This window comes from Piliocolobus tephrosceles, chromosome 7 (genome assembly GCF_002776525.5).
Source record: "Piliocolobus tephrosceles isolate RC106 chromosome 7, ASM277652v3, whole genome shotgun sequence".
NCBI classification, from domain to species: domain Eukaryota; kingdom Metazoa; phylum Chordata; class Mammalia; order Primates; family Cercopithecidae; genus Piliocolobus; species Piliocolobus tephrosceles.
In genome coordinates this window covers 56,457,943-56,478,184 of record NC_045440.1, presented here as the reverse complement: position 1 = coordinate 56,478,184, position 20,242 = coordinate 56,457,943, and the positions used below count along the sequence as shown (strand labels likewise).

The following is a 20,242-nucleotide window of genomic DNA, read 5'->3' as shown; positions in this document are numbered from 1 at the left end:
GCAAAAGTAATTGCAGTTTTTGCATTGTTGGAATTTGTTGTTTGATACTGGAATACATTCTTAAATAAATGTGGTTATACATCATTTTAATGGGCATTTCTCTCTTTATGTTTTTTGCTAATGACTTATTACTTGCTCTTTATTTTAGACTCTGGAAATGATGTTAGATGAAAAGCAAATTCAAGCAATTTTCTTGTTCAAGTTCGAAATGGGTCATAAAGCAGCAGAGACAACTTGCAACATCAACAATGCATTGGCCCAGGAACTGCTAATGAATGTACAGTGCAGTGGTGGTTCAAGAAGTTTTTCAAAGGAGACCAGAGCCTTGAAGATGAGGAGCTTCATAAAGGGCCATAAGAAGTTGACAACGACCAATTGAAAGAAACCATTGAACCTGATTCTCTTACAACTACATGAGAAGTTGCCAAAGAACTCAACATTGACCATTCTACAGTTGTTTGTCATTTAAAGCAAATTGGAGAAGTGAAAAAGCATGATAAGTGGGTGCCTCATGAGCTGAGTGAAAATAAAAGAGAATTATCGTTTTGAAGTGTTGCCTTCTCTTACTGTATGCAACAATGAACCATTTCTTGATTGGATAGTGATGTGCACAAAAAGTGGATTTTATATGACCAGTGATGAACAACTCAGTGGCTGGACTGAGAAGAAGCTCTAAAGCACGTCCCAAAGCCAAACTTGTACCAAAAAAAGGACACTGTCACTATTTGGTGGTTTGCTGCTGGTCTGGTCCACTACAGCTTTCTGAATTCTAGCAAAGCCCTTACATCTGAGAAGTATGCTCAGCAAATCAGTGAGATGCACTGAAAACTGTAATACCTGCAGCCAGCATTGGTCAACAGAAAGGGCCCAATTCTTCTCCATGACAATGCCCGACTGCGTAACACAACCAACACTTCAAAAGTTGAATGAATTGGGCTACGACGTTTTGCCTCATCCACCGTATTCACCTGACCTCTCACCAACTGCCTACCACTTCCTCAAGCATCTTGACAACGTTTCACAGGGGTCCACAACCAGCAGGATGCAGAGAATGCTTTCCAAGGATTTGTCAAATCTTGAAGCATGGACTTTTAATCTACGGGAATCAAACAAACTTATTTCTTGTTGGGAAAAATGTGTTGATTGTTATGGCTCCTATTTTGATTAATAAAGATGTGCTTGAGCCTAGTTATAATGATTTAAAATTCATGATCCAAAACCACAATTACTTTTGCACCAGCCTAATATTTCAGAGGAAGTGGGGCAGGTTTATATTCTGCCATATGGGGAATCCTGGATTGCCCTACCCTGAACTTGTGAGTTATTCTAGTGATACTCTCATGCCTCTAGAAATTAGCTCAGGGTAGCTGACTGCCTGGCCAGCTGCTTAAAGTGGCTCTGATTTTAAAATATCGTGAGGGTATATATTTTTCTTGTTTGAACTCTCAATGCCCAGCTGTTTTAATATAGGTTTTATTCTTATTTAGGTATGGCAAGACCAGCGGCTCAAAAGAGGACTGCCATTGAAAAGATAATTTGTTACTCACAGTTCCCAAGAAGAAGAGGCACACCATGCCATGGGGCCAAAGGGAGGATGGGGAAGCGCCAGGGTTGGTCAGGAGGCAGAGGGAGTGAAAAAATTTGCAAGAGCCTTTATTATGGTTTCCATGAGCCGGAACACGTGAGGCAGGGTAAGCAGGCTTAGGATTGGCTGGTTTAAATAATTTCAGTGGGCTCTGGGGCATAGGGGCTGTTCCTGGTTGTCTGATACCTGGCCTTAGGATAATTAGAGAAGGGAAATAGTGGCCCAGAGTGTGAGAGGGCAATGAAGGAGGTGGTGGGAGTAGAGTCTGGGTAGGTTGCTTTGTATTTGAAAGATGAGCTCCCAGATGAGTTGTTTCCCCACTCTAGGAATTGACCTTCTGGGTCAGCAAAGTCCTAGAAGCCAAAGCATCAGAACCCAGAAAATAAAGGACATGGTTGATACACTACCACAAAGTCATGCTCACCGACTGGTGACGTTCTGAGCTTCAACACTGAGAAGATGGGCTGAACAGTGAGCTGCAGTGCTGAGCAGGAAAGACAAGGTCTCTGCGTTTGTGGAGTGGGGCCAATGGAGTACATGAACTTCTTGGGTTTCTGTCACTGCGGATTGAATCTCTGCTGTTTTCACAAGAATATATTTTTTGGAGGTGTGTGTGAAAGGGAGGCAGCAGAGGGATCAGTTCCCTATGGGTCCTGCAGCTCATGTGCCATTTTAAAGAGTCCTCTGTGCCCTCGGCCCCCATCACAGGGTGGGCAATGAGGTCCTTCATCCCATGTGAGATGAGAGGACCCCCTGTATGCGGGGCACTTTGTGAAGTGCTTTCACACGCCTGACTTCCTGTGTCCCTCATGACACACTCTGAGGTGGGTATCATGTGTGTTCTGGCTTCTCAAATGTAGAAAACATAGACTCCACAAGATGAATAGCTCACCTGAAGTTACCCAACTGCTAGGCCGGGTGGAATTTGAACCTTGCCTTTCTTAGAGCTTGTCAAAGCTACATGCAGTGTTGTTTTCTGGTGTGAAGTTCATCTTGGCTATGGGAAATCAAACAAGTTAACTTAGTGAGTTTTACACTTTTTTATCTCCTCTTTCCCTGCTCCCCCAACAGTGGATAGCATTTTTGCATCTTTCACAGTTGGGAGCATTCTGCTGCCACTTTGGCTGGAAAGTGGGGAGGGGAGGGAGACCTTATGGGAGTTTTCAATGGGCATCCTCACCCCAGATTTCCAGGTTTATGAGTTTAGGAAGAAAAAGAAATGTAGACATGATACTCACCAAAGCCTCTATACCACCAAGATTTTAGGTGGGAGGTCACATCACCAATAGGAAACACCAGTTAGGCTGCCCCCAGCCTTACTGTGTCCATGCATGTGGTCTATCCCTGCCTTCCTTTCTGACAGTGGCCAGCAAGTCAGTGAATCAGCTCTAGAATGAGCCATAAGTGAGGATATTCACGGTTTTTATTCTGCCTATTGTTTTCTGCCTTTCCAGATTTGTATAGAAGTTACTCAGAAGAGAGAAGGCATGTGACAATTTGAGTTTGTCCTTGATGCCTTTGGCTGTGTTTTTGCAAGGCTGTGTCTATATACATGAAGGGGTCAGTAAGTAGAGAAATTTGAGAGGTTCTAAACATGCCCTGTCCTTTCGGATTCTATCAGGCTTATTCTTACAGGCAGAACCATCCCAGTTGTAACCCTTGTGTCAGCAGTTCTGCTGGCTGAGAGCACAGATGAATATTTAGACTGGTGGCAGGTTTCTTAGTGCACGTCCCTGCCTGGAAACCTGGAAAACGCACCATAGCACTACAGCTTGTAAGCATGATATTCTAGCTTGTCAGGAAAAGTTTTAATAAGAAATGTCAGGCAATTGAAAGTCAAATTCCCTTGCCAGAGGAACTAGAAAATCTGTTTCAGGAAGGAGGCATTCTGCAGAGCTGTACCTGCAGCATGGAAGCTGCCCGAGGCCGGTGGTTCCCTGGCGGCTCTTCGTGCTAAGGGGCCTTACAGGAGATTGGTTTGCTGGCTGCATGCACACTGTCCACTGCTTGCTTCCCTGCAGGTTTTTAGCCTCAGCAGATCTAGAGTATGTCTTGGAAGTCTGCATTCTTAATAAGTGAGAAAAGCTTAGACAGATGGCTCAGTAAATGCCAAAGTCATGTCATAATTAGGTCACAGCCGGACACTATCCTTACAGATATGTTGGGGACATCATATGAACTATATCTTCTTATTTTCTGCTTTTTTTTTTTTTCTTTGGCATTTGGGGCCTCACTGACCATGGAGAGAGGCTGCCCCTCCCAGGGCTAACTAATTCTTAGCCATAGCAAACAATTTGCCTGCGCACCTGTCTTGGAGATGCAAATCAACCAGTGCTGATTTACGTGCCCACCTCTCTCCTGTCAGCAGACTTCTGCAGCCTGGGACCCTTGCCCTCTACCCTGAAGCAGCCAGATCCAAGCGCCAGACAACTAGTGGATATCCCTATTCCCCAGAGCCTGCTGACATTATACAAACAATGTAATTCTAAACCTGTCCAGCTGCTAGTCCTGCCTCATCCATTCCTACCCTAGAAAAATCACAATAAAGACTTTTCCCATGCACTCCTCTGGCTCCTGCTGCCTCCTGACAGCTGGGTGCTGCCTCATGCTCTGCCTGTCGTGGTGAGCCCCCTCCTCCTGGGAACTTTGAGTAACAAACTATCTTTTTGTTTGTTAAATTTTATTTTTAATTGACAAATAATAATTGTGTATCTTTGTGGGATACAATGTGACATTATAGTATATGGATTCATTGTGGAATTACTAAATTAAATCAAGCTTTTCAATGGCAGTGGTCTCCTATCTTTGGCCTCACCATACCAGGATAATAAAGCTTGCATTTTAGACCAGGCATATGGGCAAGCTTACATACCCTTAGGTAGAGAAAATAACTGGTCTCTAAAGACCATTTGTTAATGATAATTAATTTAGGAAGCTTCTATAAGTCATCTTGTCAATATTTTTACCATTGAATTAGGTAAACAGGTAGAAAGCATATAAAAATGTGGATGAAAAGGTTTTGAATAACATACATTAGATGACAGGGTCAAGTTTTAAAATAAAACTATCTTGACACATTACATTTATCACTAACACAAATGAGAAAGAGTTTAACAGAATAACTGTAGTGAACTCTGTTAAGAAATCAATTGCTTAATAGTAACTTAAACAGGGTTCACATAAGAAAGATGTAGAGGTTGTAGGATGTAAGTAGTTTTTCTAAAAAGTACAACACAAGGCTGGGCACAGTGGCTCATGCCTGTAATCCCAGCACGTTGAGAGACTGAGATTACTTGAGGTCAGGAGTTTGAGACCAGCCTAGCCAACATGGGAAAACCCCTTCTCTACAAAAAATACAAAAATTACCTGGGTGTGGTGGTGCATGCCTGTAATCCCAGCTACTCAAGAGGCTGAGGCAAGAGAATCACTCGAACCCAGGAAGTGGAGGTTTCAGTGAGCCAAGATCACGTCACTGCACTCCAGCCTGGGCGACAGCCAGACTCTGTCTGAAAAAAAAAAAAGCAACACCAAAGTGGGGTTCATTACGACCAGTGATACTGTCTGGGTTAAGGGATCTGCTGGTTCCATGTTGTACACTTACTATTACATCGAAAAGGCTAGATCCATTGTGATCATTACTTAAATGATTTTAAAAAATTTTTTTAAATTAAAAATTTTTTTTAGAGATGGAGTCTTGTTCTATTGCCCAAGCTGGCATGTAGCAGCGTGATCGTAGCTCACTGCAGCCTGGAACTCCTGGACTCAAGTGATCCTCCTGCTGTGGCCTCCCAAAGTGCTGGGATTACTGGCATGAGTCACCGCCCCTGGCCTGATTGTTATTTTTAGAGAGTTCTTTATGAATTGGAATGTCTCCATAAAAGGATGACCAGAATTGTAAAGGGGTGAAAGCCATCAATGAAAATGGAAACCTCAAAAATTCTAGGAGTTATATGTATAGAGGGGTTGGATTAATTCTGTGTAGTTACAAGGCACAAAACTAAGGCCTATTGAGAAATTCATGGAGAAGTGGGTTTTACCTTCATATGAGAAATAACTTTGTAATAATTAGTATCGTCAAAAATAAAATGAACTTCCTAGAATCATAGAAAGTATTCAAACTTAGAGTAAATAACCACAGTTGGAGATGCACTTTCTGCATTCAGTGGTTGGTTAGACTTGCTTACTTCGAAGATACATTCTAACTTGAAAATTCAAAGCAAACTGAATTTTTTTTTTTTTTTTTTTTCTTTGAGATGGCGTCTCACTCTGTCGCCCAGGCTGGAGTGCAGTGGCGCAATCTTGGCTCACTGCAACCTCTGCCTCCTGGGTTCAAGTGATTCTCCTGCCTCAGCCTCCCTAGTAACTTGGATTACAGGCATCTGCCACCGTGGCTGGCTAATTTTTGTATTTTTAGTAGGGACAGGGTTTCGCCATCTTAGCCAGGCTGATCTCGAACTCCTGACCTCGTGATCCACCCGCCTCGGCCTCCCAAAGTGCTTGGGTTACAGGCGTGAGCCACCATGCCTGGCTAGCAAACTGATTTTTTTAACCCCTTTGAGCCCAGGTTTTTTTTGTATATGAGATAGTGTATACCTCATAGGGTTTCATTAGCACATCGCTCTCCTTTTTATTATAAAAATATAATAAAATTTAAATAACCATATTATTTTTCTTCAATCACATTAACAATATTTCTTCAGGGGGAAAGAATCCCATATATCTGCAGGATAGCACAGGATAAATTTTCTACCCTGAAGCTAGTGTTAAAGACAAAATGGTTAGTTTCTTCCTACTTATTCCCCTCCCTGGGACATAGGCTTGGCCTGAGCCGTCAATTTTATCTTATCATCTAACTGTATATTCTACAAATGTGGCCAATAAGATTAGGGATTGTGGAGAGTGAGGTGAAATGAGGTGCCTTCTAATTTCATTGCTTAGTTTTTTACTGTTTGAAGATCTTGAAGCTAAACCTCAAAATCTTTGATAAGTTTCCCTTATTTTCAACAAATTACGGACAAACAGGCTTTATCAATTTCATACCTGGAGAAATTGTAAATCTTTTTCCTCCAAATTTTGCTTGACAAGGACTGTTAATTTAAAAATGAGAGAACAAAAAGACAAATAAAACAGATTCCCAAAATGACGTGGTTATGAGGTGTCATATGAAACAGAATTAGGAAGAGGCCATTGCTGATTGTATTTTAAATCTATCACTTGCCCCAAGCTCCAGTATTAACAAATTCCATGTGAGAGTCTCTAAGTTTGGACATTGGAAATGAGATTAATGTCACAATAATGGCCAAAGATAACTGTTTATAAATTTTGTGAGTGAAATTGGAGAAATCTAGAATTTTTTATTCTGGTCTTATGCTGGTTTTATAACCCAGGGAACAAAATAGTCTGCACTTATTTGGTCTGATAATGCGTTCTCATTAATATAGTTAATTAGATACTAAAGTTAATTAAAACACCTGGTGAATACTTCTTGCCACCTGAATTCCTCATGGTCTATTATAATGAATTATTTTGTTTATTCATAGTAACTCCATTGGAGTGTTCTCTCTGAATAGACCCAGGATAAGGTCTCTAGGTTATATTTAAACCTTTTACAAGACAACTTTTTAAAGAATAGCCAAAGAAAACAGGTAAAAGCAGAGCTATAGTGGTGAAGCAATGTGGGGAGAGTCTTGGACCCTGACTTCCTGGCCCTTCTCTTTCATATGATTCCACCTAAGAACATGCTAGTCTGCCCATATTCAAACAGGAAAATTCTTTACCCCCCTAAATTAACGAGCCATTTGGAACAGTCCATCGGCAGGTACCAGTTGTCCCTTGATGAACTGTTTGGTTTCTCACGCTGCTAAGTGAACTTTGAGAGCTTATTCCACTGTTGACTGTTGGTATGGAGAAGTAGATCAAGGACTAGATTGTTCACAGTTTTCGTTGCCTTTGATCTTGGACATAAATCAGTCACAATCTAGCCTTCCAGTAGTGCAAAGGAAAGAAAAAAAAAAAAGAGTTGGTCAGAATCAGGTGAAAGGAATTGAGTACACATCGCAGTTACTGATGTGTGCACATAACTTGTAAATTAGTACCACTGTGAGGTTCAAAATCAGCAGCAAGAACAGCATACTGAGAGGTTAGGTAAGTATATGCAGTTTAAAGGAGGGACATATTTTGCTTTCCAGTGGCGTCTCATAAAAAATGTACATTCATGATTTGAACTGCTTTTAGGTGCGTTAGGATCATACACCCATGGTCCCGTTTGCTGAAGATGTGGGTGTGTAATCACAAATAAAAGTCTCACAGTGGGTCTGCTCTATAAGTAGTGTCAGAAAGAATAGCTTAAAAACAGCGATTCTAAAACCTTTTAGACCAGCATTTATGGAAAAATGCCCTTCAAAATTCAGCTGGCTGATAATCAACAATTACGTACAGGGGCTTAGCTCATTCAGATGCCCAGGAGTACATTTTCCAAATAATTCTGCCTGGAAGCTTCATTAGGACAGTTTAAAATTAGTTGTTTCATGGTGAATCATTGAGATATTTTAAAAAGGCAATTGTGAGTAGTTTATAAGTGCTTTAATTTTTTTTTTCCAGTGATATCAGTGATGTCCTCCAGTGTGAATTTCTGAACCCAGCCTTGAGGCAGGCATAGAACTCTGTTTTGAAGAAATGTTGGCTCTAACCTGGGAATATTCCTCCTTGTCCATTTTCTAGTCTGACATAAGTCTGGTTATGTTCTTAATTTTTATAAGATTATTCAAATATATTTCTTTTAGAAACTTGCAGCAAGAATGTATCCTCTGGGCTCCTGCCAGCAAATATAACCTTGACCATAACTTACTCCTCTCTGCAGCTACATTTTAGGCAGAAAGAGGGATTCATCCATCCTTTCTAAATTTCCCAAAGTGTGGTCCATGGGTTATCAGCATGGAATCACTGGGGAGTTCCTTAAAAATGTCCGGGCCCTGGCCCCACCCTGGAACTATGAAATTCCAGTCCCTGGAATGGGGCAAAGATGTCTGCAATGAAATAAGTAGTGCTGCCCCTGAATCATGAGCTGAAGCTGTCCACATTCTAAATCTACCTGGGACCAAGTCAGATCACAGAATCATTTTTACCAAAACATATTCTGGTGTAAAGTCCTCAGAGGCCTTGGAAGAGCAATTGTGTAGAGACATCATCCAATTTTCTAAGGCACAGTGGCTGTGATACAACCCTTCCTTCCCTGCTCTCCACTGTCAATGTGGGCAGGACCCTGCCTGGAATGGGAGCAATCATAAATCATAACGCTTAACCCTCCTTTTTGGCCAGGATTCATCTCTCTCACTCTCTATTGGGTCCCTGAAGAAGTCTCCAGTTTCCTTTATATCATAATCATCTTATTTTAGTCATTAAACAGAAATGCAATATTGTTGTAGTTGTTGTAGAAATATTCTTCAGGATGTCATCCACTGTATCATTCCATGCATAGCACATCATTCACTGTTACCTGGGATAACTTTCCTTGGGTCTCACAAATGTTGACAGCTATAGCCTGTTCAATAAATAATATTTGTACCACTTTATGGGCAATGTAGATTTTGTAACTGTCATGTTTTTGGCTTTGCTTTGGTAATTGGGCAATTCAGCACAGCCTACTTTCAATAACTAATCATGTAGACCATTATGGTCTAATATCTACATATTAGCTTTTTAATTTTTGTCTCATTATGTAACATCAATTCTTACTTTGCTATGATTTTTTTTTTTCCACCTGTGGAGTAAAAGTTGTAATTGTCCTGATACATACTTTTTGACTGAAAATCTATTAGGAATGAAGATATAAACGTAATAATAAGTAAATAGAAACAATAATATATAGACAAATTTTTGTTCTCCTTGTGCTCTACACATAAAAGGCATTTAAGGAATCTCTGTTGAATGAATGAGTGGTGAATTGTAGAAGATTTGTAAAGAAAATCTGGATATTAGCTATTTTAGCAGAGTACAAAAGAATAGAACCAGTAGTTACTAACAGTTACAGCAGCTGACAGGGACTGTGAGCTACTTGCTACATACTTGATCATACTTAATCTTCACAAGAAATGCATGAGCTGGGTATAACCAATATCTTTACAGATAAAGACTCTGAGCCCTAGAGAGGGCACTGACATCTCCAGGTCACCAAGGGTAAGTGAGAGAGCAGAGTTTTGAGCACATATCTTAGAGCCAAGCCCTTGGTTTAGGTGTTGTCAAGAACCCAGTGGCTACAGCACTTTGGTTGGCTTCTTCCCCTTGTTCCAGACACTAATTTGTCCTCAGTAATTCAGCGCTTAGCTAAGATCATCTTGTCTTCTGAGATCAAGACAAAACTAATACAAACTCTTGCTTCACCTGCTGGGTGAAATCCAATGTCTTCCTCAGAGGTTTCATGGTTCCTGAAGGCTTTTATTCTCACAGTCAGTTCTGGCTCAGAGTTTCTGCTTTAGTGGGGTTCTTGAATCTCCCTGTCTCTCTCCTTCAGCTATTCTCTTCTCTGCCATGTGACATCCAAAAGGGGAACTCACTTTCTTTGGCTGATATCCACAAACCCATTCTTGTGATTCACTTGTGGTTAGCAAGGCATGGGGAGACAGGGGTGATTTACAGACAGAAAATCCCAACTTATTTAACACTGATCACTGGCTTCTGTCCTTAAATGTCCTTCCTGATTGCCACAGGAATTTCTCACTGGCCACTTTCTCCAACAGGGGCCAGCCTTGTGGCTCAGTACCTCTCCCTCTCCTCAGCCAGTGGCTACACAACCCAGAGAATTGGGGGTGTGGCTCTGCAAAACATGTTCCCAGCTTTGTGAGCATGGAGAGTTTTAATCAATCAATTTGAAGATCACCAACTTGCAGATTAATTGATCTGTCTGAAAATCCCGCTGTGGTCAAGGTGTTTCTCCTATTTCCCTTTCATAACAGCTTGCTTTCTTTACTATTCCTTTGCACACTTCATCCCAGCCTCTCTTCGCTTTCACTTAGACTGACCCTGACACCCATCAGGCTCAGCAAATTACCTGGGCTGTACTGCTACAAGGCTTCACAGACAGCCCCCATTACTTCAGTCAAGCCCAAATTTCTTCCTCATCTGTTACCTATCTCGGCATAATTCTCATGAAAATACACATGCTCTCCCTGCTGATCGTGTTGGGCTAATTTCCCAAACCCCAATCCCTTCTGCAAAACAACAGCTTCTTTCCTTCCTAGGCATTGTTGGATACTTTTGCCTTTGGGTACCTGGTTTTGCCATCCTAACAAAACCATCACATAAACTCACAAAAGGAAACCTAGCTGACCCCATAGATCCTCAATCCTTTCCCCACTCCTCTTTCCATTCCTTGAAGACAGTTTTAGAGACTGCCCCCACCCTAGCTCTCTCTGACTCATCCCAACCCTTTTCATTACACAAAGCCAAAGTGCAGGGCTGTGCAGTCGGAATTCTTACACGAGAGCTGGGACCACGTCCGATAGCCTTTCTGTCCAAACAACTTGACCTTACTGTTTTAGCCTAGCCCTCATGTCTGTGTGCAGTGGCTGCCACTGCTTTGATACTGTTAGAAGCCCTAAAAATCACATACTATGCTCAACTCACTCTACATTTCTCATAACTTCCAAAATCTATTTTCTTCCCCCCACCATCGCTCAAGACAATGCTTATGCTGATAAGGTAGCTATAAAAGCAGCCATCAAAAGGCATCAGATCCCATCGCTCAGGACAATGCTTATGCTGGTAAGGTAGCTAAAAAAGCAGCTAGTGTTCCAACTTCTATCCCTCACGGCAGTTTTCCTCCTTCACATCGGTCACTCCCACCTACTTCCCCGCTGAAACTTCCACCGTTCAGTCTCTTCCCACACAAGGCAAATGGTTCTTAGACCAAGGAAAATATCTCCTTCCAGCCTCACAGGCCCATTCTATTCTGATGTCATTTCATAACCTCTTGCATGTAGGTTATAAGCCGCTAGCCTGTCTCTTAGAACCTCTCATTTCCTTTCCATTGTGGAAATCTGTCCTCAAGGAAATCACTTCTCAGTGTTCCATCTGCTATTCTACTACTCCTCAGGAATTTCTCAGGCCCCCTCCCTTCCCTACACATCAAGCTTGAGGTTTTGCCCCTGCCCAGGACTGGCAAATTGACTTTACTCACATGCCTCCAGTCAGGAAACTAAAATACCTCTTAGTCTGGATAGACACTTTCACTGGATGGGTAGAGGCCTTTCCCACAGGGTCTGAGAAGGCCACTGCAGTCATTTCTTCCTTCTGTCAGACGTAATTCCTCGATTTGGCCTTCCCACCTGTGTGCAGTCCGATAGCAGACCGGTCTTTATTAGTCAAATCACCCAAGCAGTTTTTCAGGCTCTTGGTATTCAGTGAAATCTTTATATCCTTTACCATCCTCAATCTTCGGGAAAGGTAGAACGGACTAACAGTCTTTTAAAAACACATTTCACTAAGCTCAGTCACCAACTTAAAAAGGACTAGACAATACTTTTACCGCTTTCCCTTCTCAGAATTCAGGCCTGTCATTGGAATGCTAGAGGGTACAGCCCATTTCAGCTCTGGTGTGGACACTCCTTTTTGTTAAGTCCCAGTCTCATTCCAGACCCCAGCCCAACTTGAACTGCACCCCAAAAACTTGGATAGAGCCTAAAAACTCACCAACCAAGCAAGTAATTATGCTGAACCCCCTTAGGCTCTCTCTAGTTAGATGTCCTAGGTACTCCCAATTCTTAGTCCCTTAATACCTATTTTTTCTCCTTCTCTTATTCAGACCTTGTGTCTTCCGTTTAGTTTTTCAGTTCATACAAACCTGCATCTAGGCCATCACCAATCATTCTATATGACAAATACTTCTTCTAACAACCCCACAATATCACCTCTTACCACAAAATCTTCCTTCAGCTTACTCTCTCCCACCCACTCTAGGTTCCCATGCCGCCCCTAATCCCACCTGAAGCAGCCCTGAGAAACATCGCCCATTATCTCTCCATGCCACCCCCCAAAAATTTACACCATCCCAACACTTCAACACTATTTTGTTTGATTTTTCTTATTAATATAAGAAGGCAGGAATGTCAGGCCTCTTGGGTCCAAGCCAAGCCAAGCCATCGCACCCCCTGTGACTTGCATGTATAGGCCCAGATGGCCTGAAGTAATTGAAGAATCACAAAAGAAGTGAAAATGCCCTGCCCCTGCCTTAACTGATGACATTCCACCACAAAAGATGTGAAAATGGCTGGCCCTTGCCTTAAGTGATGATATTACCTTGTGAAATTCCATTTCCTGGCTCATCCTGGCTCAAAAAGCTCCCCTACTGAGCACCTTGTGACCCCCCCTCCTGCCCGCCAGAGAACAACCCCCCTTTGACTGTAATTTTCCTTTACCTACCCAAATCCTATAAAACGGCCCCACCCTTATCTCCCTTCTCTGACTCTCTTTTCGGACTCAGCCCGCCTGCACCCAGGTGATTAAAAAGCTTTATTGCTCACACAAAGCCTGTTTGGTGGTCTCTTCACACAGACGCGCATGACACTCCCTTTCCTACTTAACAGAAGAAAGGCATGCCTTTCCCCTCAGCCCAGAATTTTTTTTTCTGTAAGACGGAGTCACACTCCTCTGTCACCCAGGCTGGAGGGCAGTGGCACGATCTCAGCTCACTGCAACCTCTGCCTTCTGGGTTCAAGCAATTCTCCTGCCTCGGCCTCCTAAGTAGCTGGGACTACAGGTGCATACCACCACATGTGGCTAATTTTTGTATTTTTAGTAGAGATGGGGTTTCACCATGTTGGCCAGGATGGTCTTGATCTACTGACCTCATGATTCACCTACCTCGACCTCCCAAAATGTTGGGATTACAGGTGTGAGCCATGGAGCCTGGCCCCCAGATTTAACCATAGAGTATTGCCCAGTAGTGTTAAAACCTTGGCACAGAGGGCTCATTTGAAATGTTGGTGTGGGCTTAAGAAAGTGATGGGCTCCACTGAGTGGTTTGCGAGTCCTTTTTAAGTCACGTGGTTTCCAATTCTTGGCTTACAACAAAATATAAGAAGAACTTGATTGCATTGCCAGCTGATAGGTCATTTAAAAATAAGCTTTGAGAATACACAACTATGCAGTATTTGGGGAACAATACTTAGAGATAATTCAGCAATTGAATGAACTTGTAAAATACCTTGCTTTCCATCTACTTATTATTTTTTTTTTTTTTTGAAGCAAGCAGAGAGTTTATTAATGGAAAATAAAGTACACACCAAAAGAGGAGTGGACTGGCCCAGCTGGAAACAGCCTTGAGAGTTACATGTTGCAGTTTTTATTATCATAGACTTAAAAAAATTTCCCACCTCTGTCTTAAGTGTCTGCCTTTGTCTAGTTTCCTGCTTCCTGGTAAATTTCTTCTTTTATCCCCACTGAGTTTCTGCCCAGGTCTGTGAGATGCTTCCTTACTGTCAGCTGATGTACATGTTTGAGTTCCAGTGATCAATGAGTCTTAATGGCAGCATTGCTCGTTACCACCACTCTAGGAAAATCATATAGCAGTCAAATCTGTACTTACTGTGCCTGCATATCTCTTAGGAATTTTCCTTTTGCCCTGTCCTCCTTTTTATCAGCATGTAGCTAGCTACATTCTGACAGTTTAACCATAGTATGAGCAATTACTGGGTGTCTTAAGGGGTGTTTCAGGGTGTGCTTTCTTCATAGGTATTTCTGCTCCTCGCTGCTCAAAGTTAGCATACATGTTTTGGGTTGTCTTTGGAGCATGAGATTTTTCTCCCCCAGGGGCTCTTTTTTTTCTGCTCGTGTCTAACTAAGTGACTACTCTAAAATTCCCTCCTCAGTAGACTGAGACTCTAAAAATCTTTGAGTCTAGGGCCACTGTGGTCTTCTGTAACTACTTCCTGCTGACATGAGATAAAAAACTCATCATTGTCTTATTCTCTTGCTCTTTGTCAGAAAAACATTCCCTCCATGTTCTCCCAGAAGGTTTAACTTGCAGTGTCCAGAGGAAATGTGGAGGGATATCGTTGTCCAGAAGGGAGGAAAATAGGTCAGTATTCCCATTGCAGGACCCTTTGAAGTCTGAGAGTTTCTGTATGAATTCTACTGTATGCAGTAAGAGTTGAGGGCCAGGTAAAAGCTTTGCCACATTCTTCACATGTGTAGGGTTTCTCTCCAGTATGAATATTCTTATGTCCATTCAGTGCTGTGGACTGTCTAAAGGCTTTACCACGTTCTTCACATTTGTAAAGGTTTTGCTCAGAATGAATGCTCCTGTGTATAGTAAGGCTGGAGGATTGGTTAAAAGCTTTACCACATTCTTCACATGTGTAGGGTTTCTCTCCAGTATGAATATTCTTATGTTCATTCAGGCTCCTGGACCACCTAAAAACTTTGCTACATTCTTTACATTTGTAGGGCTTCTCTCCAGTTCTTCACTGAAGAACAAAAATGCTTTATGAATGACTCCTAGCCAATAAAAACAATCTTATCTCTTCTCCCCAGATGGTGCAGTAAAGACCCCAAAAGATCAAGAAGTTTTTCTGAAATATTACAAGTATGTGGAAGAAAGAGGAATAGAGTCCTAACGTCCTCATTCTAGGGTTGTGGGACTGTAATTTGTTACTGCAGGTGTGAGGGGAGGCACATAAAGTGAAGATGTTAGCTTCATGGTTTATCATAACTTGTTAAAACAGTTTGTTCAATACGCTCTTTCTTTTTGATATTTTGCAGAATTTCTTTTTGAAAGAGGCTGATCAAGTTTGTCCCTGCTTAAAAGCTCTAATGGATCAATTAGTAAGGGGCTGTTCAAATAAATTATTAGGCTGGGTGCAGTGGCTCACACCTGTAATCTCAGCATTTTGGGAGGCCGAGGCAGGTGGATCACCTGAGGGCAGGAGTTCGAGACTGGCCTGGCCAACATAGTGAAACCCCATCTCTACTAAAAATACCAAAAAAAAAAAAAAAAGCCAGATGTGGTGGCGGACACCTATAATCCCGGCTACATGGGAGGCTGAGGCAGTAGAATCCCTTGAACCTAGGGGGTGGAGGTTGCAGTGAGTCAAGACCACACCATTGCACTCCAGCCTAGACAACAAGAAACTCCATCTCAATAAAAAAAATTATTATACAGCTTTATTTTTGCCGCTTTTATTTATGCCACCTTTATAAAGAGTGAAGATGACCCAACTGCCTCTATATGTATATAAAAATACAAAAGGTGTATTGTTATGAATGCAAGTCTCAGAACAATATTTAAGGAAGAATCCAATTATTTATAGGTGGTCCTCTTACTGTTAATACATAGGTCATTTTTGAATCATTTATCCTTAGGAAGTAGGGTTGGGAGATGTGGGGGAGCTAAGAAAGGAAAAACTTTTCTTTTTCTCTTTGAATCCTTTCGTACTATTTTTTATTTGTTGGTTGGTTGATTGGTTTTGCGATATGCAAGTTACTTCTTTTTTTATTATACTTTAAGTTCAGGGTACATGTGCACAACGTGCAGGTTTGTTACATATGTATACATGTGCCATGTTGGTGTGCTGCACCCATTAACTCGTCATTTACATTAGGTATTTCTCCTAATGCTATCCCTCCCCGCTCCCCCCACCCCATGACAGGCCCTGGTGTGTGACGTTCCCCACCCTGTGCCCAAGTGTTCTCAATGTTCAATTCCCACCTGTGAGTGAGAACATGCGGTGTTTGGTTTTCTGTCTTTGCAATAGTTTGCTCAGAATGATGTTTTCCAGCTTCACCCATGTCCCTACAAAGGACATTAATTCATCCTTTTTTATGACTGCATAGTATTCCATAGTGTATATGTGCCACATTTTCTTCATCCAATCTATGATTGATGGACATTTGTGTTGGTTTCAAGTCTTTGCTATTGTGAATAGTGCTGCAATAAACATACGTGTGCATGTGTCTTTTTAGTAGCATGATTTACAATCCTTTGGGTATATAACCAGTAATAGGAAGTCTGGGTCAAATGGTTTTTCTAGTTCTAGATCCTTGAGGAATCACCACACTGTCTTCCACAATGGTTGAACTAGTTTACACTCCCCCACCAACAGTGTAAAAGTGTTCCTATTTCTCCACATCCTCTCAAGCACCTGTTGTTTCCTGACCTTTTAATGATGGCCATTCTAATTGGTGTGAGATGGTATCTCATAGTGGTTTTGATTTGCATTTCTCTGATGGCCAGTGATGATGAGCATTTTTTTCATGTGTCCGTTGGCTGCATAAATGTCTTCTTTTGAGAAGTGTCTGTTCATATCCTTCACCCACATTTTGATGGGGATGTTTGATTTTTTTCTTGTAAGTTTGTTTGAGTTCTTCGTAGATTCTGGATATTAGTCCTTTGTCAGACGGGTAGATTGCAAAACTTTTCTCCCATTCTGTAGGTTACCTGTTCACTCTGATGATAGTTTCTTTTGCTGTGCAGAAGCTCTTTAGTTTAATTATATCCCATTTGTCTATTTTGGCTTTTGTTGCCATTGCTTTTGGTGTTTTAGCCATGAAGTCCTTGCCCATGCCTATGTCCTGAATGGTATTTCTAGGTTTTCTTCTAGGGCTTTTATGGTTTTAGGTCTAATATTTAAGTCTTTAACACACCTTGAATTAATTTTTGTATGAGGTGTAAGGAAGGGATCCAGTTAAAGCTTTCTACATATGGCTAGCCAGTTTTCCCAGCACGATTTATTAATTCTTATTTTTGTCAGGTTTGTCAAAGATCAGATGATTGTAGATTTATGATGTCATTTCTGAGGCTTTTGTTCTGTTCCCTTGGTCTATATATCTGTTTTAGTACTAGCACCATGTTGTTTTGGTTACTGTAGACTTGTAGTATAGTTTGAAGTCAGGTAGCGTGATGCCTCCAGCTTTGTTCTTTTGGCTTAGGGTTGTTTTGGCAATGCGGGCTCTTTTTTGGTTCCATATGAACTTTAAAGTAGTTTTTTCCAATTCTGTGAAGAAAGTCATTGGTAGCTTGATGGGGATGGCATTGAATCTACAAATTACCTTGGGCAGTATGCCATTTTCATGATATTGATCCTTCCTATCCATGAGCCTGGAATGTTCTTCCATTTGTTTGTGTCCTCTTTTATTTTGTTGCGCAGTGGTTTGTAGTTCTCCTTGAAGAGGTCCTTACATCCCTTGTAAGTTGGATTCCTAGGTATTTTATTCTCTTTGAAGCAATTGTGAATGGGAGTTCACTCATGAATTGGCTCTCTGTTTGTCTGTTATTGGTGTATAGGAATGCTTGTGATTTTTGCACATTGATTTTGTATCCTGAGAATTTGCTGAAGTTGCTTATCAGCTTAAGGAGATTTTGGGCTGAGACAATACAATCATGTCATCTGCAAACAGGGATGATGTAACTTCCTCTTTTCCTGATTGAATACCCTTTATTTCTTTCTCCTGCCTAATTGCCCTGGCCAGAACTTCCAACACTATGTTGAATAGGAGTGGTGAGAAAGGGCATCCTTGTCTTGTGCCAGTTTTCAAGGAAATGCTTCCAGTTTTTGCCCATTCAGTATGATATTGACTGTGGGTTTGTCATAAACAGCTCTTGTTATTTTGAGATACGTCCCATCAATACCTAGTTTATTGATAATTTTTAGCACGAAGGGCTGTTGAATTTTGTCAAAGGCCTTTTCTGTGTCTATTGAAATAATCATGTGGTTTTTGTCTTTGGTTCTGTTTATATGATGGATTACATTTATTGGTTTGTGTATGTTGAACCCAGCCTTGCATCCCAGGGATGAAGCCAACTTGATCGTGGTGGATAAGCTTTTTGATGTGCTGCTGGATTTGGTTTGACAGTATTTTATTGAGGATTTTTGCATCGATATTCCTCAGGGATATTGCTCTAAAATTCCCTTCTTTTTGTTGTGTCTCTGCCAGGCTTTGGTATCAGGATGATGCTGGCCTCATAAAATGAGTTAGGGAAGATTCCTTCTTTTTCTATTGGTTGGAATAGTTTCAGAAGGAATGGTATCAGCTCCTCTTTGTACCTCTGATAGAATTTGGCTATGAATCATCTGGTCCTGGACTTTTTTTGGTTGGTAAGCTATTAACAATTGCGTCAATTTCAGAGCCTGTTATTAGTCTATTCAGAGATTCAACTTCTTCCTGGTTAAGTCTTGGAAGAGTGTATGTGTTCAGGCGTTTATCCATTTCTTCTAGATTTTCTAGTTTATTTGCATAGAGCTGTTTATAGTATTCTGTGATGGTAGTTTATATTTCTGTGGGATCCCCTTTATCATTTTTCATTGCGTCTATTTGATTCTTCTCTCTTTTCTTCTTTATTAGTCTTGCTAGTGGTCTATCAATTTTGTTGATCTTTTCAAAAAACCAGCTCGTGGATTCATTGATTTTATGAAGGGTTTTTTTGTGTCTCTATCTCCTTCAGTTCTGCTCTGATCTTAGTTATTTCTTGCCTTCTGCTAGCTTTTGAATGTGTTTGCTCTTGCTTCTCCAGTTCTTTTAATTGTGATGTTAGGGTGTCGATTTTAGATCTTTCCTGCTTTCTCTTGTGGGCACTTAGTGCTATAAATTTCCCTCTACACACTCTTTTAAATGTGTCCCAGAAATTCTGGTACATTGTGCCTTTGTTCTCATTGGTTTCAAAGAACAGCTTTATTTCTGCCTTCATTTCGTTATTTACTCAGTAGTCATTCAGGAGCAGATTGTTCAGTTTCCATGTAGTTGAGTGGTTTTGAGTGGGTTTCTTAATCCTGAGTTCTAATTTGATTGTACCATGGTCTGAGAGACAGTTTGTTATAATTTCTGTTCTTTTACATTTGCTGAGGAGTGCTTTACTTCCAACTATGTGGTCAATTTTGGAATAAGTGTGATGTGGTGCTGAGAAGAATGTATATTCTGTTTATTTGGCATGGAGAGTTCTGTAGATGTCTATTAGGTTTGCTTGCTGCAGAGTTGAGTTCAAGTTCTGGATATCCTTGTTAACTTTCTGTCTCGTCGATCTGTCTAATATTGACAGTGGAATGTTAAAGTCTTCCAGTATTATTGTGTGGAAGTCTCAGTCTCTTTGTAGGTCTCTAAGGACTTGCTTTATGAATCTGGGTGCTCCTGTATTGGGTGCATGTATATTTATGATAGTTAGCTCTTCTTGTTGAATTGATCCCTTTACCATTGTGTAATGGTCTTCTTTGTTTCTTTTGATCTTTGTTGGTTTAAAGTCTGTTTTAACGGAGACTAGGACTGCAACCCCTGCTCTTTTTTGCTTTCCATTTGCTTGGTAGATTTTCCTCCATGCCTTCATTTTGAGCCGATGTGTGCCTCTGCACGTGAGATGGGTCACCTGAATACAGTACACTGTTGGGTCTTGACTCTTTATCCAGTTTGCCAGTCTGTATCTTTTAATTGGGGCATTTAGCCCATTTACATTTAAGGTTAATATTGTTATGTGTGAATTTGATCCTGTCATTATGATGTTAGCTGGTTACTTTGCTTGTTAGTTGATGCAGTTTCTTCTAAGCATCGATGGTCTTTACAGTTTGACATGTTTTTGCATCGGCTGGTACCAGTTGTTCCTTTCCATATTTAGTGCTTCCTTCTTTCCATATTTAGAGCTTCCATATTTAGCTCTTGTAAGGCAGGGTTGGTGGTGAC

The 20,242-nt window shown here is 41.2% G+C and overlaps 1 long non-coding RNA gene across 1 annotated transcript in view; it reads left to right on the top strand.

Annotated features, from left to right (window-relative positions):
- LOC111521070 overlaps positions 1 to 3,782 on the top strand; it is a 52,426-nt gene extending 48,644 nt beyond the window's left edge. Inside the window, exon 7 of the long non-coding RNA XR_003309781.1 lies at positions 149 to 3,782. This is a non-coding gene — a long non-coding RNA (uncharacterized LOC111521070). The remainder of the gene's footprint in view (positions 1 to 148) is intronic.
- The last annotated feature ends 16,460 nt before the right edge of the window (positions 3,783 to 20,242 follow it).